Below are 14,892 nucleotides of genomic sequence, written 5' to 3'. Positions count from 1 at the left end.
TTGAATGTGCGGTAGGGTTGCCTATACAAAATACCTTCAAATCTGTATGCCAATTTAATAAAATACATAATGCGTTCACTATTTGAGGTATACTGTATGACAAAATAATTTATAAAATAAATTGTATCATAGAGATAGAATAATAGAAGAATCAACCGACCAACCAATATTTTATTTTTAAAAAATAATTATAATGTATAGAACTTGCCTATATAAACCCCTTCTACTGATGAAAGAAATAAGGATCTGACAGCCTGGCTATAACTAATATTATTGAAATATAAACAAAACACAGATCACAAATGTCCATAAAACTTTTTTTTGTTGTGTAAAAAAGCTTAAAAATGTAATATAAGGATAATCATAATTCATAAGTCTTGATTTGTTTTTATAAGTATTATAAGTTTATACCTTGACATTTACCTATCAAATTGCAAAAAAAGAACAAACTTTTTCATAGTTAAAAGTTGTCTTTCTTCTATTTTTAAGTTTTGGAAATTGTATACATGATTCTTCATAAGAAGTTATATAGCAAGTATATTATTATATTTTTATACATATAATAGCATTTTCAAATGCATTGTTTTTCCTGTAAAAATGAATTTAACCTACTGCTGTACTAATGCAATAGTAAAATTAATTACTTTATTCACAATGCCATCAAATCTACTTAGTAATAATGTAGGCTGATAGAACATCTTTGTTCATAATTGTTTTTCTGATATAATGATTTTATTTCATTGAATTTAAATGTCAGTACACCCATTATTAACCTATTGTACAGCAAAGCAACACCCATTTACTCAATTTTTTATAGTTAGGATTAAAAATTGAAAGCAAAACAAAGTTTCTCATAAATAGTTCTTACTGCAACCAACAGATCTGAAAATGCTTAAATACAGTTTTTGTATAAACATTATAAGATTAATTTTAATAAGAAGAACATCACTTTTTAATTTTTAAGTAGTATTTAAAAAAAAATGTAATGGGTACGTTAGTTTATTAACTCTATAATTTATTTTAAAATCATCATTTTTGAAAAAATAAAGTATAATTTTTTACTAGTAGTTACTCACTTAATAATAATATAATTAAATAACAGTAAATTTTATAAATAAAATAATTCAATAACAATAAACTTAATAAATTACATAATTTAATAATAAAAGGAATATTATAATTTATAACATTGAACAGTAACAGACCTCCTACAATAATAATTACAATTAATTCCCCAGTTGAATAATTTTTTGTACGTGGACAAGTAGAAAATTAAATTAAAATGAATTACAATATTCACAGTATTTACAACATAGGTACTAAGGGATAAGGTTCAATTTGTTGTGGAACATAATCATGATTTTGGAGAACAGTCCTCTTCAAAAACATCAACAGATCATCGTTTCTGTTTAGTTACTGTACAGATTCTCTGATAATCCTTGTAGTATTTTTCTTTCAGATCTGAAAGTATAATTTCTAATTTAAAAAAGTAAATTTACATTATTCAACCATAAACATAACAAATCATGTTTATTCAGAAAATAAAAATTATACAATTTCTGTGAGGTTATTTGTGTACTGTTGTAATTCTAAAAGAACTGATTTTCAACAATAGTCAATCTTTGAAAGACTGTCTTTCTGTTTATTATATAAATTAATCATTATTTAATAATAGGTATAATATTGTCAACGATAACAATAATTAAAAACAATTTGTTTTCATACACACCATTACAAAGCAAAAATATCCACTACACGATTTCTATTTATAATGATACATTTACATATAACTTAGTATTTGAAGTAATAAAAATTTCTCAAAACTAATTTTTTTCATCAGTGATTCAATACTAATAAGGGAATTGTTCAAATTTTACAACACCAGGTTAAGCTTTGAAGGCAATATGATAAATACGCACAGCAAATAAAAAACAATTTATATACTAGACTAAATACAAATATTGATGGAACTTACTAATTTTGTTATGAATTGTTGTTACACTGTTAATTATGTTAAACATGTACCTATCAACAAAACATAAAACACATAAGATAGAATACTAACATTTATAGGACAGTGTAACATAGAGACCACAGTGCAACTAAGACGATTAACAAAGAAAAAAAAAGGAAAATAATTTTAAAATAACATGTAATGATCTTATTGATAAATATAAAATATATGTAATTTATAACTTATTATGAGTTATAAAGTATTTATGTATTATATATTTATATTGAAATAATAAGGAAATTATTTACTTTATGAGTGTAATAATATATAAGTAGTTAATGTACAACATACAAATAAGTAATAATGTGTGAAATTCTAAAACAAACATTTGTTATTTAGGTCTATAGTTGCGCCAATGGCTTAAAAATAAAGGTAGTACTTACTAGTTGGATATTAATTAATTAATAAACATTCAAATATATAACAAACAATTGATTTAGGCACTTATTATATACACAAGTTTGAGTTATGTTAAATGTTGAACCAAACTTCCGGCCAGGGGCAGCAAACGTAAAACAAGTAATCGTTATTCGTTGCCCGTTAAAGTCGTTAAAATGTTGAATAACGGTAATTTATTAATTTCGACCGACAGAATACGACGGATAAATAATGTATCTGGTTCTGGGGACCAGGCTGAGAAATTTATATACTCAAAAATCGTAATGAATTATTTACAATGTTGAATAGTTGGTATTAATTTGAATTTTTGCGATTTGAGGTTAGTGTTCGAACTTTTAATTTCTGTTACCACCTATAATTTCTTATCACGGGGTCCAACTTACCCCATCCCTCCAAATGTATTATGAGTGTAACTAAAGAATACATTTGTACAACTGAAAATCGCTCCTTTTCAAAACAAAAAAATGTTAAGTTGTATTATTCGTCAAAATTAACTTATAAAATCATATTTTATAGTTTTTATGAAGTAAAAATATCAGGTAAAATGAAAAAAATGGAAGTTAAAAATTAAAAATTAGAATCATTTTCTTGATCTAGTAGTCAAGGATCAAGACAGTTACTTGTGTTAACTTCGGGCATAAAATATGAACAATTCGTTTATAATATCAAAAATCTTAATTAATAAATAACGAGTAGACTCAAAATCTAAGTAAAAACAACAACCCGTTACGATACACAGCAGTACGGTGAAGGCCACACAAGACACAACTATCTAGTTTTCTTCTGAGGCGATTCGGCCGACGGATGTCGCCCCTACTACGGCGACGCTCACGCCCTCTGTTGGTGTATACATTTAATATTTAACTGTTTTATAAGCAGATTAAAATAGGAATTCATAATATTTCTCAAACTTATATAATCACTTATATAAAAACATGTTTTATAGTATTTATGAAGAATCAGCTTACATAATATCTATGGAAGTTAATAATAGTAAATAAGAATCATTTTCTTAATATAGTGGTCCAGGTTTCAAGAGATTAACTTGAGAATTGAGTGTTTTATAAACAGTTAAAAAAATGAATTTTTAATATTCGTAAAGATTATCATATAAAATAATGTTTTATAGTGTTTATGAAGATTCAGCATACATAATATCTATAGAAGGTAATAATAGTAAATTAGAATCATTTTCTTAATATAGTGGTCTGGATTTCAAGACACTAACTTAAGAATTGAGTGTTTTATAAGCAGATAATAATTTGAATTTTTAGTATTCGTCAAAATTATCATATAAAATAATGTTTTATAGTGTTTATGAAGATTCAGCATACATAATATCTATAGAAGGTAATAATAGTAAATTAGAATCATTTTCTTAATATAGTGGTCCAGGTTTCAAGAGATTAACTTGAGAATTGTGTGTTTTATAAGCAGATAATAATATGAATTTAAAATTCGAGTCAAAATAATCATATTAAAACATGTCTTATAGTGTTTATGAAGCATCAGCTTAAATGAAATGTATGCAAATTAATAATGGTAAATTAGAATCATTTTCTTAATACAGTGGTCCAGGTTTCAAGAGATTAACTTGAGAATTGTGTGTTTTATAAACAGTTAAAAATATGAATATAAAATACGAGTCAAAATAATCATATTAAAACATGTCTTATAGTGTTTATGAAGCATCAGCTTAAATGAAATGTATGCAAATTAATAATGGTAAATTAGAATCATTTTCTTAATATAGTGGTCCAGGTTTCAAGAGATTAACTTGAGAATTGTGTGTTTTATAAACAGTTAAAAAAATGAATTTTTAATATTCGTCAAAATTATCATACAAAATTATGTTTTATTGTGTTTATGAAGAATCAGCTTACATAATATCTATAGAAGTTAATAATAGTAAATTAGAATCATTTTCTTAATATAGTGGTCAAGGTTTCAAGAGATTAACTTGAGAATTGAGTGTTTTATAAACAGTTAAAAAAATGAATTTTTAATATTCGTCAAAATTATCATACAAAATCATGTTTTATAGTGTTTATGAAGCATCAGCTTAAATGAAATGTATGCAAATTAATAATGGTAAATTAGAATAATTTTCTTAATCTAATGGTCTGACTTTCATGACACTAACTTGAGAATTCACTGTTTTATAAGCAGTTAAAAATATGAATTTAAAATACGAGTCAAAATTATCATATAAAAACATGTTTTATAGTGTTTATGAAGTATCAGCTTATATGATATATATGGAAGTTGGTAATGGTAAATAAGAATCATATACTTAATCTAATGGTCTGGATTTCATGACACTAACTTTTTGTTACACTACTATTAATTGACTATCAATTATATTCAATATCAATTACTCGTACTATGCATAAAACTATTATAATTATCAGGATCGTCCAGTCCATTTTCAACGTAGGATGTTGAAACTTTCCCATGTGGTAGAAATGGTAATTCATGTATCAATATGTCCTGAGTATATCTGGTGTACAGCCATCTAAAAAAAAATAGTAAGTTAAATATGTATAATGGTTGGAGGACAAAATGTCACTACTAGATACCATAAGGAGAACGACAATTTTTATATAACAACTAGTACGTGGACAACACTGAGTAATTCAGAAGTGGAAACTATCAAAACATAAACTAACAGACAAACTTCATTTTTATACAAAATACATGAAAGGAATTTACAACTGAAACTTAAATACAAAAACGAATGTAGAACTGCAAAACATAGATAATAGATGATAATAAATAATAATTATGATAAGCCATAAAAGATAGTACAAATGTACCAGAATGTTTTGTAGAAGGAATTCAAATGTATTATGAGTGTAACTAAAGAATACATTTGTACAACAACTGAAAATCGCTCCTTTTCAATACGAAAAAATGTTAAGTTGTATTATTCGTCAAAATTAACTTATAAAATCATATTTTATAGTTTTTATGAAGTAAAAATATCAGGTAAAATAAAAAAATGAAAGTTAAAAATTATAAATTAGAATCATTTTCTTGATCTAGTAGTCAAGGATCAAGACAGTTACTTGTGTTAACTTCGGGCATAAAATATGAACTATTCGTTTATAATATCAAAAATCTTAATTAATAAATAACGAGTAGACTCAAAATCTTAGTAAAAACAACGACCCGTTACGATACACAGCAGAACGGTGAACGCCACACAACTATCTAGTTTCCTTCTGAGGCGATTCGGCCGACGGATGTCGTCCCTACTACGGCGACGCTCACGCCCTCTGTTGGTGTATACATTTAATATTTGACTGTTTTATAAGCAGATTAAAATAGGAATTCATAATATTTCTCAAACTTTCATATAAAATCATGTTTTATAGTGTTTATGAAGAATCAGCTTACATAATATCTATAGAAGTTAATAATAGTAAATAAGAATCATTTTCTTAATATAGTGGTCCAGGTTTCAAGAGATTAACTTGAGAATTGAGTGTTTTATAAACAGTTAAAAAAATGAATTTTTAATATTCGTCAAAATTATCATACAAAATCATGTTTTATAGTGTTTATGAAGCATCAGCTTAAATGAAATGTATGCAAATTAATAATGGTAAATTAGAATCATTTTCTTAATATAGTGGTCCAGGTTACAAGAGATTAACTTGAGAATTGTGTGTTTTATAAACAGTTAAAAAAATGAATTTTTAATATTCGTCAAAATTATCATATAAAATCATGTATTATAGTGTATATGAAGAATCGGCTTACATAATATCTATAGAAATTAATAATAGTAAATTAGAATCTTTTACTTAATCTAATGGTCTGGATTTCATGACACTAACTTAAGAATTGAGTGTTTTATAAGCAGATAATAATATGAATTTAAAATTCGAGTCAAAATAATCATATTAAAACAAGTCTTTTAGTGTTTATGAAGCATCAGCTCAAATGAAATGTATGCAAGTTAATAATGGTAAATCTTATGAATGAAAATTACAAGTCAAAGGTGTTAACTAAAATTTTATTCAGATTATTAACGAATCTCAATTGTTTCACTGCCATTAATTTACTATCAATTATATTCAATAACCCTTACACGCACATTACATAAACCCAATATGTATTATTAGCAGTATCTTCTAGTCCATTTTCAGCATAGGATGTTGATACTTTCTTAAGTGGTAGAAATGTGAATTCATGTTTCTGCATGCCTTGAGTGATCTGCCATACGTCAATCTGAAAAAATGTTGTAAGTTAATAATGTATAATTGTTAAAGATAAACTTGAGAATTTAGTATTTTATAAGCAGTTAAAAATATGAATATAAAATACGAGTCAAAATAATCATATTAAAACATGTCTTATAGTGTTTATGAAGCATCAGCTTAAATGAAATGTATGCAAATTAATAATGGTAAATTAGAATCATTTTCTTAATACAGTGGTCCAGGTTTCAAGAGATTAACTTGAGAATTGTGTGTTTTATAAACAGTTAAAAATATGAATATAAAATACGAGTCAAAATAATCATATTAAAACATGTCTTATAGTGTTTATGAAGCATCAGCTTAAATGAAATGTATGCAAATTAATAATGGTAAATTAGAATCATTTTCTTAATATAGTGGTCCAGGTTTCAAGAGATTAACTTGAGAATTGTGTGTTTTATAAACAGTTAAAAAAATGAATTTTTAATATTCGTCAAAATTATCATACAAAATTATGTTTTATTGTGTTTATGAAGAATCAGCTTACATAATATCTATAGAAGTTAATAATAGTAAATTAGAATCATTTTCTTAATATAGTGGTCAAGGTTTCAAGAGATTAACTTGAGAATTGAGTGTTTTATAAACAGTTAAAAAAATGAATTTTTAATATTCGTCAAAATTATCATACAAAATCATGTTTTATAGTGTTTATGAAGCATCAGCTTAAATGAAATGTATGCAAATTAATAATGGTAAATTAGAATAATTTTCTTAATCTAATGGTCTGACTTTCATGACACTAACTTGAGAATTCACTGTTTTATAAGCAGTTAAAAATATGAATTTAAAATACGAGTCAAAATTATCATATAAAAACATGTTTTATAGTGTTTATGAAGTATCAGCTTATATGATATATATGGAAGTTGGTAATGGTAAATAAGAATCATATACTTAATCTAATGGTCTGGATTTCATGACACTAACTTTTTGTTACACTACTATTAATTGACTATCAATTATATTCAATATCAATTACTCGTACTATGCATAAAACTATTATAATTATCAGGATCGTCCAGTCCATTTTCAACGTAGGATGTTGAAACTTTCCCATGTGGTAGAAATGGTAATTCATGTATCAATATGTCCTGAGTATATCTGGTGTACAGCCATCTAAAAAAAAATAGTAAGTTAAATATGTATAATGGTTGGAGGACAAAATGTCACTACTAGATACCATAAGGAGAACGACAATTTTTATATAACAACTAGTACGTGGACAACACTGAGTAATTCAGAAGTGGAAACTATCAAAACATAAACTAACAGACAAACTTCATTTTTATACAAAATACATGAAAGGAATTTACAACTGAAACTTAAATACAAAAACGAATGTAGAACTGCAAAACATAGATAATAGATGATAATAAATAATAATTATGATAAGCCATAAAAGATAGTACAAATGTACCAGAATGTTTTGTAGAAGGAATTCAAATGTATTATGAGTGTAACTAAAGAATACATTTGTACAACAACTGAAAATCGCTCCTTTTCAATACGAAAAAATGTTAAGTTGTATTATTCGTCAAAATTAACTTATAAAATCATATTTTATAGTTTTTATGAAGTAAAAATATCAGGTAAAATAAAAAAATGAAAGTTAAAAATTATAAATTAGAATCATTTTCTTGATCTAGTAGTCAAGGATCAAGACAGTTACTTGTGTTAACTTCGGGCATAAAATATGAACTATTCGTTTATAATATCAAAAATCTTAATTAATAAATAACGAGTAGACTCAAAATCTTAGTAAAAACAACGACCCGTTACGATACACAGCAGAACGGTGAACGCCACACAACTATCTAGTTTCCTTCTGAGGCGATTCGGCCGACGGATGTCGTCCCTACTACGGCGACGCTCACGCCCTCTGTTGGTGTATACATTTAATATTTGACTGTTTTATAAGCAGATTAAAATAGGAATTCATAATATTTCTCAAACTTTCATATAAAATCATGTTTTATAGTGTTTATGAAGAATCAGCTTACATAATATCTATAGAAGTTAATAATAGTAAATAAGAATCATTTTCTTAATATAGTGGTCCAGGTTTCAAGAGATTAACTTGAGAATTGAGTGTTTTATAAACAGTTAAAAAAATGAATTTTTAATATTCGTAAAGATTATCATATAAAAATGCATGTTTTATAGTGTTATTAAAGTTTTAGCTTAAATGAAATGTATGCAAGAGAATAATGGTAAATTAGAATCATTTTCTTAATATAGTGGTCCTGGTTTCAAGAGATTTACATGAGAATTGTGTGTTTTATAAACAGTTAAAAAAATGAATTTTTAATAATCGTCAAAATTATCATATAAAATCATGTATTATAGTGTATATGAAGAATCGGCTTACATAATATCTATAGAAGTTAATAATAGTAAATTAGAATCTTTTACTTAATCTAATGGTCTGGATTTCATGACACTAACTTAAGAATTGAGTGTTTTATAAGCAGATAATAATATGAATTTAAAATTCGAGTCAAAATAATCATATTAAAACAAGTCTTTTAGTGTTTATGAAGCATCAGCTCAAATGAAATGTATGCAAGTTAATAATGGTAAATCTTATGAATGAAAATTACAAGTCAAAGGTGTTAACTAAAATTTTATTCAGATTATTAACGAATCTCAATTGTTTCACTGCCATTAATTTACTATCAATTATATTCAATAACCCTTACACGCACATTACATAAACCCAATATGTATTATTAGCAGTATCTTCTAGTCCATTTTCAGCATAGGATGTTGATACTTTCTTAAGTGGTAGAAATGTGAATTCATGTTTCTGCATGCCTTGAGTGATCTGCCATACGTCAATCTGAAAAAATGTTGTAAGTTAATAATGTATAATTGTTAAAGATAAACTTGAGAATTTAGTATTTTATAAGCAGTTAAAAATATGAATATAAAATACGAGTCAAAATAATCATATTAAAACATGTCTTATAGTGTTTATGAAGCATCAGCTTAAATGAAATGTATGCAAATTAATAATGGTAAATTAGAATAATTTTCTTAATACAGTGGTCCAGGTTTCAAGAGATTAACTTGAGAATTGTGTGTTTTATAAACAGTTAAAAATATGAATATAAAATACGAGTCAAAATAATCATATTAAAACATGTCTTATAGTGTTTATGAAGCATCAGCTTAAATGAAATGTATGCAAATTAATAATGGTAAATTAGAATCATTTTCTTAATATAGTGGTCCAGGTTTCAAGAGATTAACTTGAGAATTGTGTGTTTTATAAACAGTTAAAAAAATGAATTTTTAATATTCGTCAAAATTATCATACAAAATTATGTTTTATTGTGTTTATGAAGAATCAGCTTACATAATATCTATAGAAGTTAATAATAGTAAATTAGAATCATTTTCTTAATATAGTGGTCAAGGTTTCAAGAGATTAACTTGAGAATTGAGTGTTTTATAAACAGTTAAAAAAATGAATTTTTAATATTCGTCAAAATTATCATACAAAATCATGTTTTATAGTGTTTATGAAGCATCAGCTTAAATGAAATGTATGCAAATTAATAATGGTAAATTAGAATAATTTTCTTAATCTAATGGTCTGACTTTCATGACACTAACTTGAGAATTCACTGTTTTATAAGCAGTTAAAAATATGAATTTAAAATACGAGTCAAAATTATCATATAAAAACATGTTTTATAGTGTTTATGAAGTATCAGCTTATATGATATATATGGAAGTTGGTAATGGTAAATAAGAATCATATACTTAATCTAATGGTCTGGATTTCATGACACTAACTTTTTGTTACACTACTATTAATTGACTATCAATTATATTCAATATCAATTACTCGTACTATGCATAAAACTATTATAATTATCAGGATCGTCCAGTCCATTTTCAACGTAGGATGTTGAAACTTTCCCATGTGGTAGAAATGGTAATTCATGTATCAATATGTCCTGAGTATATCTGGTGTACAGCCATCTAAAAAAAAATAGTAAGTTAAATATGTATAATGGTTGGAGGACAAAATGTCACTACTAGATACCATAAGGAGAACGACAATTTTTATATAACAACTAGTACGTGGACAACACTGAGTAATTCAGAAGTGGAAACTATCAAAACATAAACTAACAGACAAACTTCATTTTTATACAAAATACATGAAAGGAATTTACAACTGAAACTTAAATACAAAAACGAATGTAGAACTGCAAAACATAGATAATAGATGATAATAAATAATAATTATGATAAGCCATAAAAGATAGTACAAATGTACCAGAATGTTTTGTAGAAGGAATTCAAATGTATTATGAGTGTAACTAAAGAATACATTTGTACAACAACTGAAAATCGCTCCTTTTCAATACGAAAAAATGTTAAGTTGTATTATTCGTCAAAATTAACTTATAAAATCATATTTTATAGTTTTTATGAAGTAAAAATATCAGGTAAAATAAAAAAATGAAAGTTAAAAATTATAAATTAGAATCATTTTCTTGATCTAGTAGTCAAGGATCAAGACAGTTACTTGTGTTAACTTCGGGCATAAAATATGAACTATTCGTTTATAATATCAAAAATCTTAATTAATAAATAACGAGTAGACTCAAAATCTTAGTAAAAACAACGACCCGTTACGATACACAGCAGAACGGTGAACGCCACACAACTATCTAGTTTCCTTCTGAGGCGATTCGGCCGACGGATGTCGTCCCTACTACGGCGACGCTCACGCCCTCTGTTGGTGTATACATTTAATATTTGACTGTTTTATAAGCAGATTAAAATAGGAATTCATAATATTTCTCAAACTTTCATATAAAATCATGTTTTATAGTGTTTATGAAGAATCAGCTTACATAATATCTATAGAAGTTAATAATAGTAAATAAGAATCATTTTCTTAATATAGTGGTCCAGGTTTCAAGAGATTAACTTGAGAATTGAGTGTTTTATAAACAGTTAAAAAAATGAATTTTTAATATTCGTCAAAATTATCATACAAAATCATGTTTTATAGTGTTTATGAAGCATCAGCTTAAATGAAATGTATGCAAATTAATAATGGTAAATTAGAATCATTTTCTTAATATAGTGGTCCAGGTTACAAGAGATTAACTTGAGAATTGTGTGTTTTATAAACAGTTAAAAAAATGAATTTTTAATATTCGTCAAAATTATCATATAAAATCATGTATTATAGTGTATATGAAGAATCGGCTTACATAATATCTATAGAAATTAATAATAGTAAATTAGAATCTTTTACTTAATCTAATGGTCTGGATTTCATGACACTAACTTAAGAATTGAGTGTTTTATAAGCAGATAATAATATGAATTTAAAATTCGAGTCAAAATAATCATATTAAAACAAGTCTTTTAGTGTTTATGAAGCATCAGCTCAAATGAAATGTATGCAAGTTAATAATGGTAAATCTTATGAATGAAAATTACAAGTCAAAGGTGTTAACTAAAATTTTATTCAGATTATTAACGAATCTCAATTGTTTCACTGCCATTAATTTACTATCAATTATATTCAATAACCCTTACACGCACATTACATAAACCCAATATGTATTATTAGCAGTATCTTCTAGTCCATTTTCAGCATAGGATGTTGATACTTTCTTAAGTGGTAGAAATGTGAATTCATGTTTCTGCATGCCTTGAGTGATCTGCCATACGTCAATCTGAAAAAATGTTGTAAGTTAATAATGTATAATTGTTAAAGATAAACTTGAGAATTTAGTATTTTATAAGCAGTTAAAAATATGAATATAAAATACGAGTCAAAATAATCATATTAAAACATGTCTTATAGTGTTTATGAAGCATCAGCTTAAATGAAATGTATGCAAATTAATAATGGTAAATTAGAATCATTTTCTTAATACAGTGGTCCAGGTTTCAAGAGATTAACTTGAGAATTGTGTGTTTTATAAACAGTTAAAAATATGAATATAAAATACGAGTCAAAATAATCATATTAAAACATGTCTTATAGTGTTTATGAAGCATCAGCTTAAATGAAATGTATGCAAATTAATAATGGTAAATTAGAATCATTTTCTTAATATAGTGGTCCAGGTTTCAAGAGATTAACTTGAGAATTGTGTGTTTTATAAACAGTTAAAAAAATGAATTTTTAATATTCGTCAAAATTATCATACAAAATTATGTTTTATTGTGTTTATGAAGAATCAGCTTACATAATATCTATAGAAGTTAATAATAGTAAATTAGAATCATTTTCTTAATATAGTGGTCAAGGTTTCAAGAGATTAACTTGAGAATTGAGTGTTTTATAAACAGTTAAAAAAATGAATTTTTAATATTCGTCAAAATTATCATACAAAATCATGTTTTATAGTGTTTATGAAGCATCAGCTTAAATGAAATGTATGCAAATTAATAATGGTAAATTAGAATAATTTTCTTAATCTAATGGTCTGACTTTCATGACACTAACTTGAGAATTCACTGTTTTATAAGCAGTTAAAAATATGAATTTAAAATACGAGTCAAAATTATCATATAAAAACATGTTTTATAGTGTTTATGAAGTATCAGCTTATATGATATATATGGAAGTTGGTAATGGTAAATAAGAATCATATACTTAATCTAATGGTCTGGATTTCATGACACTAACTTTTTGTTACACTACTATTAATTGACTATCAATTATATTCAATATCAATTACTCGTACTATGCATAAAACTATTATAATTATCAGGATCGTCCAGTCCATTTTCAACGTAGGATGTTGAAACTTTCCCATGTGGTAGAAATGGTAATTCATGTATCAATATGTCCTGAGTATATCTGGTGTACAGCCATCTAAAAAAAAATAGTAAGTTAAATATGTATAATGGTTGGAGGACAAAATGTCACTACTAGATACCATAAGGAGAACGACAATTTTTATATAACAACTAGTACGTGGACAACACTGAGTAATTCAGAAGTGGAAACTATCAAAACATAAACTAACAGACAAACTTCATTTTTATACAAAATACATGAAAGGAATTTACAACTGAAACTTAAATACAAAAACGAATGTAGAACTGCAAAACATAGATAATAGATGATAATAAATAATAATTATGATAAGCCATAAAAGATAGTACAAATGTACCAGAATGTTTTGTAGAAGGAATTCAAATGTATTATGAGTGTAACTAAAGAATACATTTGTACAACAACTGAAAATCGCTCCTTTTCAATACGAAAAAATGTTAAGTTGTATTATTCGTCAAAATTAACTTATAAAATCATATTTTATAGTTTTTATGAAGTAAAAATATCAGGTAAAATAAAAAAATGAAAGTTAAAAATTATAAATTAGAATCATTTTCTTGATCTAGTAGTCAAGGATCAAGACAGTTACTTGTGTTAACTTCGGGCATAAAATATGAACTATTCGTTTATAATATCAAAAATCTTAATTAATAAATAACGAGTAGACTCAAAATCTTAGTAAAAACAACGACCCGTTACGATACACAGCAGAACGGTGAACGCCACACAACTATCTAGTTTCCTTCTGAGGCGATTCGGCCGACGGATGTCGTCCCTACTACGGCGACGCTCACGCCCTCTGTTGGTGTATACATTTAATATTTGACTGTTTTATAAGCAGATTAAAATAGGAATTCATAATATTTCTCAAACTTTCATATAAAATCATGTTTTATAGTGTTTATGAAGAATCAGCTTACATAATATCTATAGAAGTTAATAATAGTAAATAAGAATCATTTTCTTAATATAGTGGTCCAGGTTTCAAGAGATTAACTTGAGAATTGAGTGTTTTATAAACAGTTAAAAAAATGAATTTTTAATATTCGTCAAAATTATCATACAAAATCATGTTTTATAGTGTTTATGAAGCATCAGCTTAAATGAAATGTATGCAAATTAATAATGGTAAATTAGAATCATTTTCTTAATATAGTGGTCCAGGTTACAAGAGATTAACTTGAGAATTGTGTGTTTTATAAACAGTTAAAAAAATGAATTTTTAATATTCGTCAAAATTATCATATAAAATCATGTATTATAGTGTATATGAAGAATCGGCTTACATAATATCTATAGAAATTAATAATAGTAAATTAGAATCTTTTACTTAATCTAATGGTCTGGATTTCATGACACTAACTTAAGAATTGAGTGTTTTA

At 25.8% G+C, this 14,892-nt stretch overlaps 1 long non-coding RNA gene across 1 annotated transcript; it reads right to left on the bottom strand.

Moving 5' to 3' along the window:
• Window positions 1-1,043: 1,043 nt before the first annotated feature.
• Window positions 1,044-6,666, bottom strand: LOC132931289 (uncharacterized). Its single transcript, XR_009662432.1, has 3 exons — window positions 6,516-6,666; window positions 1,976-2,025; window positions 1,044-1,461 (listed from the first exon to the last, which is right to left on the bottom strand). It is a non-coding gene; the product is annotated as an uncharacterized LOC132931289 (long non-coding RNA).
• Window positions 6,667-14,892: the final 8,226 nt, after the last annotated feature.

This window comes from Rhopalosiphum padi, unplaced genomic scaffold (genome assembly GCF_020882245.1).
Source record: "Rhopalosiphum padi isolate XX-2018 unplaced genomic scaffold, ASM2088224v1 scaffold1, whole genome shotgun sequence".
NCBI lineage: Eukaryota > Metazoa > Arthropoda > Insecta > Hemiptera > Aphididae > Rhopalosiphum > Rhopalosiphum padi.
Note: the sequence above shows the minus strand (reverse complement) of the source record. Positions and strands in the feature narration are given on the sequence as shown.